Source organism: Cibotium barometz, chromosome 19 (genome assembly GCF_041138505.1).
Source record: "Cibotium barometz isolate CiBa-2024 chromosome 19, ASM4113850v1, whole genome shotgun sequence".
NCBI lineage: Eukaryota > Viridiplantae > Streptophyta > Polypodiopsida > Cyatheales > Cibotiaceae > Cibotium > Cibotium barometz.
The window spans coordinates 717,242-734,516 of NC_141064.1; positions in this window are offsets into that span (position 1 = coordinate 717,242).

The window sequence follows — 17,275 nt, forward strand, 5'->3', positions numbered from 1 at the left end:
GTGCTATGTAATCATTAGTGAAAAGCAAAGGGTTTTATAATAGAGCTCCATTATCCAAATTAAAGACATTGTGCAACCATATCAGGTAAAAACAGAAATTCAAATATACATGGCACCTGTGAAGAAGGCGCAACATACCCAAAGGGCTAAGTGAGGGACCTGAGCTTAAAGCAATACACAAGCAGACTAGTGAGTGTGTGCCACTCACCCCAAATTTGTCTTGATTTATAGCAAATCCTCAGTCGAGGCATCTTCAGCATCAGCAGCCCATGTGGCCTCTCATCATTGCAGGCATATAGTGGAGCCTTCTATAGAGCTGTCCAAAAGCAAAAAGGGCACCATCATCTTCTCTGTGTAGTGTTACCCATCTCCTCATTCTAGAGCTAGAGTTAGGTTTAATATGATAACAATAAAGTTACTCAAATTGTGTTAACCAATAAGTTATATTTTGGGACTCCTCCAAGTCAAAGTATATAGCGTGGTGCCCACATTAAAGTAAAAAGGTTATTCCAGGCAATAAATAAAAAAGGTTTGACATTATGAGACAGGTATGATGTGTGTATTGTGTGTGTGTGTGTGTGTGTGTGTGTGTGTGTGTGTGTGTGTTCTATAGCAATAAAAAAGCCAAACTCATTTATGGTCTCTAGATGAAAATCTTCAAGAATGATTTCTTGGAGTCACTACGTGGTTTATGTGAGCACGATCCATCTTTTAGAGAGGTCTTGCACGCTGTACGCGAAGCTAAAAAGAAATCTCAATTCATACCAGAAAATAAATAAAACAGAAATTCTAGCCTTTAGTCATTAAGTGACCCAATATAGGGTTAAAGAACATGTTCAACACTACCCACAAGTTCCCAAAATTCTATGAGAAACAGGTTAGAAAATTCAAGGGTCCAATAAAAACCCTTAGTTTAGAAAAATATTAGGTAGCAAAATTGTATAAGTTAAGAAAGATATAGGGGTGTGTTTGTGTACCCACCCCTGACCCGGGCATAGGCTCCGCAGCACAAGTGGAGCGATAGGCTACCACTTGCGTGGATAGCCTATTGCCCACCAAAAGATATTGATGCGTGAAGACTAAGTAGAATGAAAAGCCTTAGTTAGGCTCTTTGGCAAGGTTTGCCATACATATATATTCCAGTTGGAATCCACTTGCTATGTTGCCAAGTAAATGTAGTGACCTGCATGTAAACCGTTAAACAGAGAAGGAAAAGAGTATTTTTGAAGGTAGAGACCACCTATGACTAGCCCACCAAAGGCACTATGGCTATGAGTCAAGCTCCAACCTCAATCTAAACAAGCAATTATATCTTTAAGACTATCAGCCAGAGGCACATTGATGGCGAGAATTGTTTGAAGACTTTCCTTATCCTTATCTAGCTCAGCCAAAAGCTTAACCCAATCATTAAAGGACAGGAGTTGTAGAAGAGAGCCATGTTGGCACCGCTCTTCTGGAACTGAGGACATGATAATATCTTGTGCTTCTTCGGTCTTGATGCATGCCAAAACATGCTGGGAGGCTTTTGACGGTGAATGGTCTCAGGAGGAATCTCTGACCCCCTGAAAAGGGGTAAAATCTATGAGACATAAAATGTAAGATTCCTCTCCCAACCCTTTTTGATGTCTAGTATCTTTCCCTGTAATCAATCCCTCTTCAGAAATATAAAGACCTTGTTTCTATCTGTTTTAGCCTAGAGAGAGAAAAATATTCTAGAGAGAGAATATTCAGATTTTGAATATTTTTGGATAGAAAAATATCTCTTCTAATTCAGATGAGTTTCCCTGAAACAGAAATTCAAAAAGAATTTTCCAATGTGCAATTGGAATTAATTGAAAATAGCTATAAAGAACCTTAGCCTAAGGGTCTAGATTTTCAGAAATCTTTAGACTATGGTCCAATTAAGGTTCCTATGGACCAATAGCATCAATCCATGTGTAGGGAGGAGATAAATCCAACTTGTAAAAAGAAAATACCCAAAAATGAGTAAATGCTCACATGAGGTGAAGAGTTGAAAATGTACAAGGTTTATTAGTAAAAAAACTATGAGCAATATTAAAAATATGACATATGTAAGGAAGGGGAATTCTTTAAAGGAGGTGCATATTCCACATAAGATGAAGAGTTGAAAATGTACAAGGTTTATTAGTAAAAAAATTATGAGCAATATTAAAAGTATGACATATGTAAGGAAGGGGAGTTCTTTAAAGGAGGTGCATATTTCACATGCTTGAATGAGTTTTAAACTCATAAAAATTGAGATATTTCATCTCTCCTCTCTCCTCATTCAAGTCTAGTTCCAAAAAGTTAGCTTAACTGACCTAAAAATGGTCAAATATTGACCAAACTGATTTAGAAAATTCTAGAATCAGTTTGTTTGGTTAGGAGCTCAATTTTTCCTATAAATAGAAGCCTCCCCTTGTTGAAAAAAAAACATAGTCTCTTATGCTTTGTTACTCTACTCCACCTAAGCCAAAATATATAGTCTCTTATGCTTTGTTACTCTACTCCACCTAAGCCAAAATATATAGTCTCTTATGCTTTGTTACTCTACTCCACCTAAGCCAAAATATATAGTCTCTTATGCTTGTTACTCTACTCCACCTAAGCCAAATTAGATAGAGTCTTATGCCTTGTTACTCTACTCTACCTAAGCCAAGAACTGTGAATTCTTTAATAATTCACTAGTTTTTGATACTTCTCTCTTTCTTCAATCCCCATTGGTGGCTCCATCAACATACTAAACCAATTGATTGGTTGGGGGCCTCTACCGTGAATAAAGAATCAAGCAAATCATAAGGTAAGTACATTGAATTTTGATCTTTTCTATAATTTCTCAATGATTCTCTCTTCTCAACCCCTCTCAAGCTTGAGAAGTTTAATTGGTATGGTTTTTTAAATGCTATTGAAGTTGATTGGTGAATAGTAGTGAAGAGTTACATAATTTAATAAATGCTATAGAAGTTAATTTCTATTTATATTTAAATTCTAATGGTTTTTATAATTTCTCTCTCTCACTCAAGAAATGGTCATACTCATGACCCATTCTCAATCCAAATGAAGCTTTTCATAAAGCTTTCCTTAATCCAAGATTAAGCTATGCTTGAGGCCAAATTAATGGCTTTTGCTATGCTTTTAGTTTATGCACATTGATGATTCAATCCATTATGGATTGATGACCCAATTAGAGACCATTCTAATTATTTCCTTAATGATAAGCTTTATCCCTTAGAAAAAAATTGAGATTTATCAGTCATAGTAGCGGAGCTATGGCAAAATTTTTATAGAAATTACGCATAGAATAAATTCATTCAAAGTATAAAAAGAGGACTTCCTACCATATTCTAGGAACTATCATCCTAGATTAATTAAAAGAATTTTATTATGCATAGAGATGTGGATGTTGCATGTAGATGTAGATGTATGGATGTGAGTGTGAATGTGGAGGTGGATGTATGCATGGAGATGTGGATGTATGCATGTAGAAGTAGATGTATAGATGAGGATGTAAATAGAGATGTGGATGGATGCATGTAGATGTAGATGTATAGATATGGATGCATGAATGTGCATGTAGATATGGATGTGAAATTAGATGTATGGATGTAGATGTGGATGTGTGGATGTGAATGTGGATGTGGATGTGGATGTGGATATATGTATGGATGTGAATATACGATATGTGATGTGAAGGAACATGAAGTGTTGAGATGGAAAATGATGTGATGGGATGAGTATACATATAAATGGAATATGGAATAAGTAATGTGGATTGATGAGGGATAATGTGGAAAAATGAAAGTAAAAATAGAAACTGTATTGTAAACTGTTTGTAAATGCTGTTTGTAAATGACTGCTTTATGTCAAGATTGCTGGGGGAGCATTGTGACTATCTTGTGATTAAGGTCGTGAGACCTAACTAATAATGTTGCAACTGCTGACGGAGAGTCAATGAAGGACGTCTCGCGTAGCAAGGTCGGCCGAGGTCTTGACCAGCCTCGGTGCGATTAAAATGGTGAGCTTCCGGTACGGTGGATGAGGGGCCAAGGAAGCGGCCTATGCGTGAAGCGCTAGGTTACCTGCGAAGGATCCTAGAGGGTGCTGACCATACGGTGCTCGGGCTCTGGGTCGCCTAGGATACCCACACGTGCGTCGAGGAAGATATTGGAACAAAGTTGGAGTTGTTTTCTGAAATCGAGCATGGATCTGGTTGATTGACCTTGCTGGTCTTCAATGGATGAGTCCATGGCTCCTTATATGGATCTGTTGGTTGATCTTGCTGATCTTCAACGAGAGTCCATCTTGTTAAGCGATTATATTACCAAGTATTATGGGCTAGGAACTATCGAAACGGCTCCTGAGCGTTCTAGTTGCCAATGATGCCATAGATACTCTGATGAAGGAATGATGGAAAATTAAGAATCAATTGGATAAATTGGAAGATGGTGATCAATGATACTATGGTTTTATTAAAGGATTGTTTTAAACTGGTTGAATCTGGTTGAAAAAGGTAATTTCATATTTGGGTGTGTGAGTGGTGTGACTAGTTTTATTTTGCATGAACATCCAGCTAGGGGGCCTTGGAACTCTTTTCCTTGGTACCCGGGACAAAACCTAACCAAATTTTTAATTGGATCCCATCACTACAGTGGTTGGGCGGTTGGCTAACCCATGGGACTGGATGGGGTTAGGCTGGACTGATGGATCCGTAAATCGAGACTCAAACTTTTATTTTTACGATAGAAAAAAAAATAAAATCCCGGACAGTAACTGTTCTATGGATAGGAATCATCGGCTGTGCCTCTTGAATGGGGAAAAAAGCGTTGATCCCAATGATCCAAGTACAAGTTTCTTCCTTGAACTGACTAAGTATCTTATAGATGTAATTGGATCATCTCGATCAGAAATGATCTTGACTACGTTAGAGTAAAAGGTTATCCTGGTGGAATCGCCCGTGCTTCCGGTTAAGAAAGTTTTTCCGGGTTCGGTTTTGGAACAACCGACGGATTAGTCTCTTATCCGGATATCCGTGGGCGAGGCCCCGAGTGTGGGACCCCTGTCTCGCGCGAGAAGCGCTACTTCCGCTGCCAGTACCCCGAAATTCGTTGCTCGGTGGGAACAGGGATCTTACAGTTGGTATCAGAGCATTTGGTTAATAAAGATCAACTGAGAAGACAAATATGTCAAAAATTTATCTAGAAAGACAAAAAGGTTATAATTGTGTGATATAATTCATACAATTTGATATTCAAACTGAAACTTGTAATTTGGTAATTGGGTCTTCAAATGGAAGTACCGCAATTATATAAAATCCCTGACTTGCTTGAGGCCTAGACATGATGGTATTTACCTTATAATTCCAAGGGCCGTGACTACCCATATATACAGAGAGTATACTGCAGCTCTTTACTGACAGTATATACGAGTAAATCTAAGACTTGAAATTATAAGCGTTAATGCTATCTAGATGATGATTTTGAATGTGATTGATATGATTTTTAATTCTGTTTGAGAATGGATGAATTGATTTGGATTCTGATTGAAAATTCTGATTGAAAAATGATGACTTTTAAAAATTAGTTGAAACATAAGGAAACCACAATGAGGGGGAATGGGACGAGTCCCTGTGATGATATTCATGACTAGAATGATGATAATGAATTCAGCAAATCACTATGAGATTAGTGGGTTGTGTTGTCAGATTGCTACTGTTAACACTTGACCGGTAGATCAAGTTAAGGGATGACAAATTGAGAACTAGCTTAACTGAAATTCCCGTAGAGGAATGTTCAGAAGGGAATTTTTCGGTCTAATGGACCATTATCGTGTTAAAGTTATGAATGATATGATCTGAATGAATTGTTATTTAATGATGAGTTCTATATAAGGGATAACTATCCCAGTGTTCTATTGGGTTGACCAGAATATAAGCAACCCCAGAATAAAAAAAAATTGGATCTTAAGAAAAAGAGTTATCCTCTACCTTGCGAGATGAGGACATCTCGCACTTTTTAAGTGGGGTAGAATGTAAAATTTCTCCCCAGTTGTTGAAGTATTCAAAAATAAGAATCTCCCTTCTGATCTTATAACTATTCTCTCTCTAATATATAAATTTTGACAGAATCATGAGACGAGGAAACCGTAGCCGTCAGCAGCTAGACCCTGTCTCTGAAGATAACGAACTTGACCCTGATGTTCGCAAGGCTCTTCATAGGACTCAGCCAGGACCCTTCAAAGGAGAAGGGGAGAACCTGGGTGAGGCGGTGGAGAAATGGGTGGAAGCCATGGAAGAGTATTTTGACGTCACAGGTTATAATGAGTTGAGCAAAATGGCTCTTGGCCGGTTGAAAATAGTGGAAACAGCCAGGGTAGCATGGAGGAACCACTGTGACACCAATCGTCTGGACAGAAATACTCAATCCTGGAATGATCTAAAAACCTATCTAAGAAAGAGATTTTGCCCTCCTGGATTTTTAGAAACCAAAATGAACGAATTCCTAGAACTAAAGCAGGAGAGCAAATCCATCGAAGAATATCACCAGGCCTTTGCCCTTCTACTCAAATATTCACCACCTCTTGACGAAGAGCAACTCATGGCCAGGTTCATTCGAGGAATGAATAAACCCTTGGACACACTGGTCAAAAACGCCAAGCCAGTGTCCATGGCTGAAGCAGTAAGAATGGCAAAAGATTTTGCCAAAGCTTTTGTAGTAAAGGTCCCACCAAAATCTACACCTTCTAACTTTAAGAGATTCCAAGCCCAGGAAAATACTTCCAACTTTCCACCCCCAAAGAGGCAGCAAGGCCTGGATCAGAATCAGGATGTAGGAAGATTCAGAAATGAAGGAAGACCCTTCCCCCAGAGTACTTTCTTAGGAACCTCACCACTTTCAAAAAATCAAAAGGATGAGCTCGGAACTGAAAACCGATGTTATGGATGCCAGGGTTTTGGTCACCAGTTAAAAGACTGCCCGACTCCTGCCATATCAAGGAGACAGGGAAGTCAAGAACCCCGAATTCAGAGACCAACCCCTTCATTCCAGTCTAATCAGGGTCGGTCTCGCCCTAGCCAGGGAAACCCCAGAAGAATTCCAGCCCAACCATCTGCCTCTATCCAGAGTAATCTCAGAACTCCTTCCCAGAATGGGAACAACAAAAGAGAAAGAGTTCTACCTCAGACTGCAGCAGCCAAAGCAGTCACAATTTCAGATATAGTAGAAGAGGAAAAAGGGCAGATCTATACTGCAATTGAAAATCAAGGACCTAACCAGCAGTTCTCCGTCATCCATACTCCAGCAGAGTATCAGGGTAAGCCTTTTAAACTTTTGATTGATTCAGGCAGTTCTCATTCATTCATTTCCCCTGGATGCTTGCGTAAGCTAGTCTTAGAACAGAAATCAGGGAAACCCATGCAAGTTGAATTGGCCAGTGGGAAGACTCTTTTCACTCACCATGAGACAGATCTTATCCAGTTCAATCTAGATGGTAATGTAACCGACTGTCAGTTCAAAGTCTTACCTCTAGGAGTTTTTGACGGAATCCTTGGAATGGATTGGCTCCACAAATATCGAGCTGACATACACTGTCACAATGGAACCATTTCCTTCCATGACCTTCACGGGAACAAAGTCCATGGAACTGGAATTTCTGGATCCCCAGACCTTCAGTTAGTAAAAGCTTCCAAGTTACTGAAAGGACTTAGGAAGAAGCAGCAAATTTATGTGGTCAAAATGAACCCTGTAGACTCAAAGCTTAAAGTTAAAGAACCAGAATGGTTAAGTGAATTTGATGATCTCTTCCCAGCAGAGCTAACTGAAATGCCTCCAATTCGAGAAATAGATCATGTGATTGAATTGACCCCCGGAGCTCAACCAGTAGCCCTACGCTCTTACAAAATGCCAGTTCCTGAAGCCATCGAACTCAAGGAACAGCTTAGGCAGCTGTTAGAACAAGGGTTTATAAGACCCAGTGTTTCACCTTGGGGTGCGCCAGTTCTCTTTCAGAAAAAGAAAGATGGAACACTTAGACTCTGTGTGGACTACAGAGGTCTAAATCAGCTGACAGTTAAGAATAAGTATCCTATCCCAAGGATTGACGAGCTTTTGGACAGGCTAAATGGAGCCCAAATCTTCACAAAAATAGATCTCAAATCCGGGTATTACCAGATCAGGATCAATGAACCAGATATACCAAAAACAGCCATCAATACTCGCTATGGGCATTATGAATTTACTGTCATGCCGTTCGGATTAACTAATGCCCCAGCTACATTCAATCGTCTAATGCAAGACATCCTCAGAGAATACTTGGATGACTTTGTTCTAGTTTTCTTTGATGACATTCTGATTTACTCAAGAAATGCAACCGACCATGAGACTCATGTCCGAAAAGTTCTTGAGATTCTAAGGAAGCATCAACTCTTTGCCAAAAAGAGCAAATGCACTTTCTCTGCCGACCACGTTGAATACTTGGGCTTTCTGGTATCCAAAGATGGAATTTCTCCAGATTCCGCAAAAATCCAAGCTGTCATAGATTGGCTCGAACCAAAGACAGTGAAAGAAGTCAGAGGATTCTTGGGATTGACTGGTTGGTATAGAATTTTTATACCAAAATATGCTCTCATAGCTTCCCCCCTAACTAACCTTCTCAAAAAGAATATCCCATTTCAATGGTCTGCCAAGTGCCAAAGTGCTTTTGATAAGCTGAAGACCGCCTTGGTAACCAGTCCCGTTCTGAAACTGCCAGATTTCTCCCTACCCTTTGAGGTAGTAACTGATGCAAGTGGTTTTGCCCTGGGAGGTGCACTCATGCAGGAAGATCATGCAGTGGCCTATGAATCCCGAAAACTCAGAACGCATGAGAGGAATTATGCTGTCCACGACTTGGAATTGCTTTCAGTAGTCTATGCCTTAAAGTTGTGGAGACATTACCTACTGGGTAAAAGATTTACTTTGATGACAGATCATCAGAGCTTAAAGTGGATCTTTACTCAGAAGGACCTCAACATGCGCCAAAGAAGGTGGATGCAGACCTTGCAGGAATTTGATTTTGAAATCAAGTACCGCCCAGGCAAAGAGAATGTGGTAGCAGATGCTCTCAGCAGAAAAGCCTCCTTGCTTGCAATTACTGTAATATCAAATCCTTTGATCATTCAAGCAAGTGAGAAGATCATGCAGGATAGATTCTTTGGCCCTATTGCTACCCTACTTATGCAGGAAAGCAAAACTCCGCAGGAGTTGATCAGAGCTCAAGGGTACAGCCTGGATGACGGCATTATGTATTATAATCGCAGGTTATGCATTCCCAATGATGAGAAAACCAAGGACCAAATTCTGAATGAAGCCCATGACAGCCTTATTGCAGGACATCCAGGTTTCATCAAGACCTACATGTCCATAAAGAAAAGCTTCTTTTGGCCTGGTTTGAAAAAGGATGTGCTGAATCATGTACATCAATGTTTGACATGCCAGAAAGTCAAAGCTGAGAGAGTAAAAATGCCTGGGAAGTTACATCCATTGGACATCCCCCAGATGAAGTGGGAATGTATCAGTATGGACTTCATTACTGGATTACCTTCAGTACAATCAGGTTACAACTCCATCTTCGTGGTAGTCGACAGACTAACCAAAGTTGCCCATCTGATTCCAGTAAAAGAAACTTACACTGCAGTGGATGTGGCCAGAGTGTTCCTCAAAGAAATCTTCAGATTGCATGGCCTACCGAGGAGAATAGTAAGTGATCGAGATCCCAAATTTACTTCAAGATTTTGGACTGCATTTTTCGAAGCAGTGGGAACTTCCTTAGATCTCAGCACAGCTTATCACCCTGAGACCGATGGTCAAACTGAAAGAGTAAACCAAGTAATTGAAGATATACTTCGGACATGCTGTGGCAGGGAACCCAAGAAGTGGCTAAGCTATCTGCATCTAGTCGAGTTCGCCTACAATGCTTCTTATCACCGAAGTATCGGGATGAGCCCTTTTAAAGCTCTGTATGGACAAGATTGCTTAACTCCATTAACTTGGTGTGACCCATTGATTAAGGTCGAGATGTCCAGACAGATGCTTAACGACATGGAGCAACAGATGCAGTCAATTCGTAAAGATATTAAAGCTGCCCAGGATAGACAAAAGCAATATGCTGATAAGAAGAGGACAAATAGAGAATTCAAAAAAGCAGATATGGTCTTCATTCGAGTTCGGCCCAAAAGAAGTTCCTTATCTCTTGGGAAGTACAAGAAGTTATCACCCAGATATTGTGGGCCATATTTGATTACAAAGAAAGTAGGTGACTTAGCCTACGAGCTCCTTTTGCCTCCTCATCTCAAGGTTCATAATGTATTTCATGTAAGCCTTCTAAAGAATTATGTGCCAGGCCCAAATCATATACTTGATGATGAAATCCTAACCTCTTCAACCCAAGGACAGATGGAACTCCAACCTGAAGAAATTCTCGATGTTCGAGAAAAGATTCTCAGGAACAGAATTCTCAGAGAATTATTAGTAAAATGGAAGTTCTATCCTTTTGAAGATGCCACCTGGGAGAATGAAGCCGATCTGTTGCGGGATTATCCTAGTTTGCGAGATGAGGACATCTCGCATTCTTTAAGTGGGGTAGAATGTAAGATTCCTCTCCCAACCCTTTTTGATGTCTAGTATCTTTCCCTGTAATCAATCCCTCTTCAGAAATATAAAGACCTTGTTTCTATCTGTTTTAGCCTAGAGAGAGAAAAATATTCTAGAGAGAGAATATTCAGATTTTGAATATTTTTGGATAGAAAAATATCTCTTCTAATTCAGATGAGTTTCCCTGAAACAGAAATTCAAAAAGAATTTTCCAATGTGCAATTGGAATTAATTGAAAATAGCTATAAAGAACCTTAGCCTAAGGGTCTAGATTTTCAGAAATCTTTAGACTATGGTCCAATTAAGGTTCCTATGGACCAATAGCATCAATCCATGTGTAGGGAGGAGATAAATCCAACTTGTAAAAAGAAAATACCCAAAAATGAGTAAATGCTCACATGAGGTGAAGAGTTGAAAATGTACAAGGTTTATTAGTAAAAAAACTATGAGCAATATTAAAAATATGACATATGTAAGGAAGGGGAATTCTTTAAAGGAGGTGCATATTCCACATAAGATGAAGAGTTGAAAATGTACAAGGTTTATTAGTAAAAAAATTATGAGCAATATTAAAAGTATGACATATGTAAGGAAGGGGAGTTCTTTAAAGGAGGTGCATATTTCACATGCTTGAATGAGTTTTAAACTCATAAAAATTGAGATATTTCATCTCTCCTCTCTCCTCATTCAAGTCTAGTTCCAAAAAGTTAGCTTAACTGACCTAAAAATGGTCAAATATTGACCAAACTGATTTAGAAAATTCTAGAATCAGTTTGTTTGGTTAGGAGCTCAATTTTTCCTATAAATAGAAGCCTCCCCTTGTTGAAAAAAAAACATAGTCTCTTATGCTTTGTTACTCTACTCCACCTAAGCCAAAATATATAGTCTCTTATGCTTTGTTACTCTACTCCACCTAAGCCAAAATATATAGTCTCTTATGCTTTGTTACTCTACTCCACCTAAGCCAAAATATATAGTCTCTTATGCTTTGTTACTCTACTCCACCTAAGCCAAAATATATAGTCTCTTATGCTTGTTACTCTACTCCACCTAAGCCAAATTAGATAGAGTCTTATGCCTTGTTACTCTACTCTACCTAAGCCAAGAACTGTGAATTCTTTAATAATTCACTAGTTTTTGATACTTCTCTCTTTCTTCAATCCCCATTGGTGGCTCCATCAACATACTAAACCAATTGATTGGTTGGGGGCCTCTACCGTGAATAAAGAATCAAGCAAATCATAAGGTAAGTACATTGAATTTTGATCTTTTCTATAATTTCTCAATGATTCTCTCTTCTCAACCCCTCTCAAGCTTGAGAAGTTTAATTGGTATGGTTTTTTAAATGCTATTGAAGTTGATTGGTGAATAGTAGTGAAGAGTTACATAATTTAATAAATGCTATAGAAGTTAATTTCTATTTATATTTAAATTCTAATGGTTTTTATAATTTCTCTCTCTCACTCAAGAAATGGTCATACTCATGACCCATTCTCAATCCAAATGAAGCTTTTCATAAAGCTTTCCTTAATCCAAGATTAAGCTATGCTTGAGGCCAAATTAATGGCTTTTGCTATGCTTTTAGTTTATGCACATTGATGATTCAATCCATTATGGATTGATGACCCAATTAGAGACCATTCTAATTATTTCCTTAATGATAAGCTTTATCCCTTAGAAAAAAATTGAGATTTATCAGTCATAGTAGCGGAGCTATGGCAAAATTTTTATAGAAATTACGCATAGAATAAATTCATTCAAAGTATAAAAAGAGGACTTCCTACCATATTCTAGGAACTATCATCCTAGATTAATTAAAAGAATTTTATTATGCATAGAGATGTGGATGTTGCATGTAGATGTAGATGTATGGATGTGAGTGTGAATGTGGAGGTGGATGTATGCATGGAGATGTGGATGTATGCATGTAGAAGTAGATGTATAGATGAGGATGTAAATAGAGATGTGGATGGATGCATGTAGATGTAGATGTATAGATATGGATGCATGAATGTGCATGTAGATATGGATGTGAAATTAGATGTATGGATGTAGATGTGGATGTGTGGATGTGAATGTGGATGTGGATGTGGATGTGGATATATGTATGGATGTGAATATACGATATGTGATGTGAAGGAACATGAAGTGTTGAGATGGAAAATGATGTGATGGGATGAGTATACATATAAATGGAATATGGAATAAGTAATGTGGATTGATGAGGGATAATGTGGAAAAATGAAAGTAAAAATAGAAACTGTATTGTAAACTGTTTGTAAATGCTGTTTGTAAATGACTGCTTTATGTCAAGATTGCTGGGGGAGCATTGTGACTATCTTGTGATTAAGGTCGTGAGACCTAACTAATAATGTTGCAACTGCTGACGGAGAGTCAATGAAGGACGTCTCGCGTAGCAAGGTCGGCCGAGGTCTTGACCAGCCTCGGTGCGATTAAAATGGTGAGCTTCCGGTACGGTGGATGAGGGGCCAAGGAAGCGGCCTATGCGTGAAGCGCTAGGTTACCTGCGAAGGATCCTAGAGGGTGCTGACCATACGGTGCTCGGGCTCTGGGTCGCCTAGGATACCCACACGTGCGTCGAGGAAGATATTGGAACAAAGTTGGAGTTGTTTTCTGAAATCGAGCATGGATCTGGTTGATTGACCTTGCTGGTCTTCAATGGATGAGTCCATGGCTCCTTATATGGATCTGTTGGTTGATCTTGCTGATCTTCAACGAGAGTCCATCTTGTTAAGCGATTATATTACCAAGTATTATGGGCTAGGAACTATCGAAACGGCTCTTGAGCGTTCTAGTTGCCAATGATGCCATAGATACTCTGATGAAGGAATGATGGAAAATTAAGAATCAATTGGATAAATTGGAAGATGGTGATCAATGATACTATGGTTTTATTAAAGGATTGTTTTAAACTGGTTGAATCTGGTTGAAAAAGGTAATTTCATATTTGGGTGTGTGAGTGGTGTGACTAGTTTTATTTTGCATGAACATCCGGCTAGGGGGCCTTGGAACTCTTTTCCTTGGTACCCGGGACAAAACCTAACCAAATTTTTAATTGGATCCCATCACTACAGTGGTTGGGCGGTTGGCTAACCCATGGGACTGGATGGGGTTAGGCTGGACTGATGGATCCGTAAATCGAGACTCAAACTTTTATTTTTACGATAGAAAAAAAAATAAAATCCCGGACAGTAACTGTTCTATGGATAGGAATCATCGGCTGTGCCTCTTGAATGGGGAAAAAAGCGTTGATCCCAATGATCCAAGTACAAGTTTCTTCCTTGAACTGACTAAGTATCTTATAGATGTAATTGGATCATCTCGATCAGAAATGATCTTGACTACGTTAGAGTAAAAGGTTATCCTGGTGGAATCGCCCGTGCTTCCGGTTAAGAAAGTTTTTCCGGGTTCGGTTTTGGAACAACCGACGGATTAGTCTCTTATCCGGATATCCGTGGGCGAGGCCCCGAGTGTGGGACCCCTGTCTCGCGCGAGAAGCGCTACTTCCGCTGCCAGTACCCCGAAATTCGTTGCTCGGTGGGAACAGGGATCTTACATAAAACATAGAATTAGTCAAAATAAAGGTACTGTAGAAGCTAGACTTCCTAAAACCAGCCAACATAAGGGCACCACGGCTGTGAGCCAAGCTCCAACCTCAATCGGCATACAATTCAATCTTTAAGACTATCGGCTAAAAGCACAATGATAGCGAGAATTGTATAAATACGGCTCAGGTATAAAGAGTTTGAGTATGAGTATGTGGACTATCTCCAAAGAGAGTAGCTCCTATAGCTAGAGTGTGTGTTTTTGTTTTGAACATAATACAATACCCTACAACTGAATACAAAATTCAAAAGACACTCTATACTCAAGATATGAATGGAAACATGATATATTTCATCATCTGTGTAATATGTCATGTTTTTGGAGCACTGAGTGTCTCAAGTAAAACTTCAAGATGAGATTTAGATCTAGTGAGAGAAAAAAAAACACAACAAGCCGAGGCAGATCCTCGGCAGAGAGAAACCCTTTTTCACACATGCAATCCGGAGAAGGTGAGTCCTGTTACCTACATCCATACAAACAGACAAACAAAAGTGTTAGTCTGGATGTGTTTTGCAGGTGTCAGGGGACTCAACCACTTGTCATCAATGTCACTCAACACTACACATGTCATAGGTCTCTATATACTAAAGAAATTCACAACACAAGTTATATCAAGAAAGCAAGCTGTACCCAATCAATGCAGCCATCGATTAGACCAAGAGCATTGAGAGAATACCATTATCAAAATTAAGATTTCTCTTTTACCCATTAATCATTAGAAGTGAAAGTCCAGAGGACGTTTATCCCAAAAGATGAAAGCAAATAAAGTCCCGAATACAGAGCTCCTATCTTAACAATACCTACAGCATACTAGTAGTCATACCCTATCTGCCCCAAGTAGTAAGCCAGGGTTTACCATACATCATGAAGCCAAGTAGATTATTTAGTACATAAGCCACAAGTTCAGATGTGTAACCATTCCGATGAGATCAGATAACGGCATGTAGTCTGTACAAGTAATGCATATTCCACAAGCATTTATCTCTTATGTGCTATGTAATCATTAGTGAAAAGCAAAGGGTTTTATAATAGAGCTCCATTATCCAAATTAAAGACATTGTGCAACCATATCAGGTAAAAACAGAAATTCAAATATACATGGCACCTGTGAAGAAGGCGCACCGATCATATAGTAAGCAATAGAGCCATGATCACAAAACATACCCAAAGGGCTAAGTGAGGGACCTGAGCTTAAAGCAATACACAAGCAGACTAGTGAGTGTGTGCCACTCACCCCAAATTTGTCTTGATTTATAGCAAATCCTCAGTCGAGGCATCTTCATGCATCAGCAGCCCATGTGGCCTCTCATCATTGCAGGCATATAGTGGAGCCTTCTATAGAGCTGTCCAAAAGCAAAAAGGGCACCATCATCTTCTCTGTGTAGTGTTACCCATCTCCTCATTCTAGAGCCAGAGTTAGGTTTAATATGATAACAATAAAGTTACTCAAATTGTGTTAACCAATAAGTTATATTTTGGGACTCCTCCAAGTCAAAGTATATAGCCTGGTGCCCACATTAAAGTAAAAAGGTTATCCCAAGCAATAAATAAAAAAGATTTGACATTATGAGACAGGTATGATGTGTGTATTGTGTGTGTGTGTTCTATAGCAATAAAAAAGCCAAACTCATTTATGGTCTCCAGATGAAAATCTTCAAGAATGATTTCTTGGAGTCACTAAGTGGTTTATGTGAGCACGATCCATCTTTTAGCGAGGTCTGGCGGCACGCTGTACGCGAAGTTAAAAAGAAATCTCAATTCATACTAGAAAATGAATAAAACAGAAATTCTAGCCTTTAGTCATTAAGTGACCCAATATAGGGTTAAAGAACATGTTCAACACTACCCACAAGTTCCCAAAATTCTATGAGAAACAGGTTAGAAAATTCAAGGGTCCAATAAAAACCCTTAGTTTAAAAAAATATTAGGTAGCAAAATTGTATAAGTTAAGAAAGATATAGGGGTGTGTTTGTGTACCCACCCTTGACCTGGGCATAGGCTCCACAGCACAAGTGGAGCGATAGGCTACCACTTGCGTGGATAGCCTATTGCCCACCAAAAGATATTGATGTGTGAAGACTGAGTAGAATGGGAAGCCTTAGTTAGGCTCTTTGGCAGTGTTTGCCATACATATATATTCTAGCTGGAATCCACTGGCTATGTTGCCAGGTAAATGTAGTGACCTGCATGTAAACTGTTAAACAGAGAAGCAAAAGAGTATTTTTGAGGGTAGAGACCACCTATAACTAGCCCACCAAAGGCACTATGGCTATGAGTCAAGCTCCAACCTCAATCTAAACAAGCAATTATATCTTTAAGACTATCAGCCAGAGGCACATTGATGGCGAGAATTATTTGAAGACTTTCCTTATCCTTATCTAGCTCAGCCAAAAGCTTAACCCAATCATTAAAGGATAGGAGTTGTAGAAGAGAGCCATGTTGGCACGGCTCTTGTCGAACCAAGGACACAATAATATCTTATGCTTCTTCGGTCTTGATGCATGCCAAAACATGCTTGCACGCTTTTGACGGTGAATGGTCAGGAGAAATCTCTGACCCTCTGAAAAGGGGTAAAATCTATGAGACATAAAACATAGTATTAGTCAAAATGAAGGTACTGTAGAAGCTAGACTTCCTAAAACCAGCCAACATAAGGGCACCATGGCTGTGAGCCAAGCTCCAACCTCAATCGGCATACAATTAAATCTTTAAGACTATCGGCTAAAAGCACAATGATAGCGAGAATTGTATAAATACGGCTCAGGTATAAAGAGTTTGAGTATGAGTATGTGGACTATCTCCAAAGAGAGTAGCCCCCATAGCTAGAGTGCGTGTTTTTGTTTTGAACATAATACAATACCCTACAGTTGAATACCAAATTCAAAAGACACTCTATACTCAAGATATGAATGGAAACATGATATATTTCATCATCTGTGTAATACGTCATGTTTTTGGAGCACTGAGTGTCTCAAGTAAAACTTCAAGATGAGATTTAGATCTAGTGAGATAAAAAAAACACA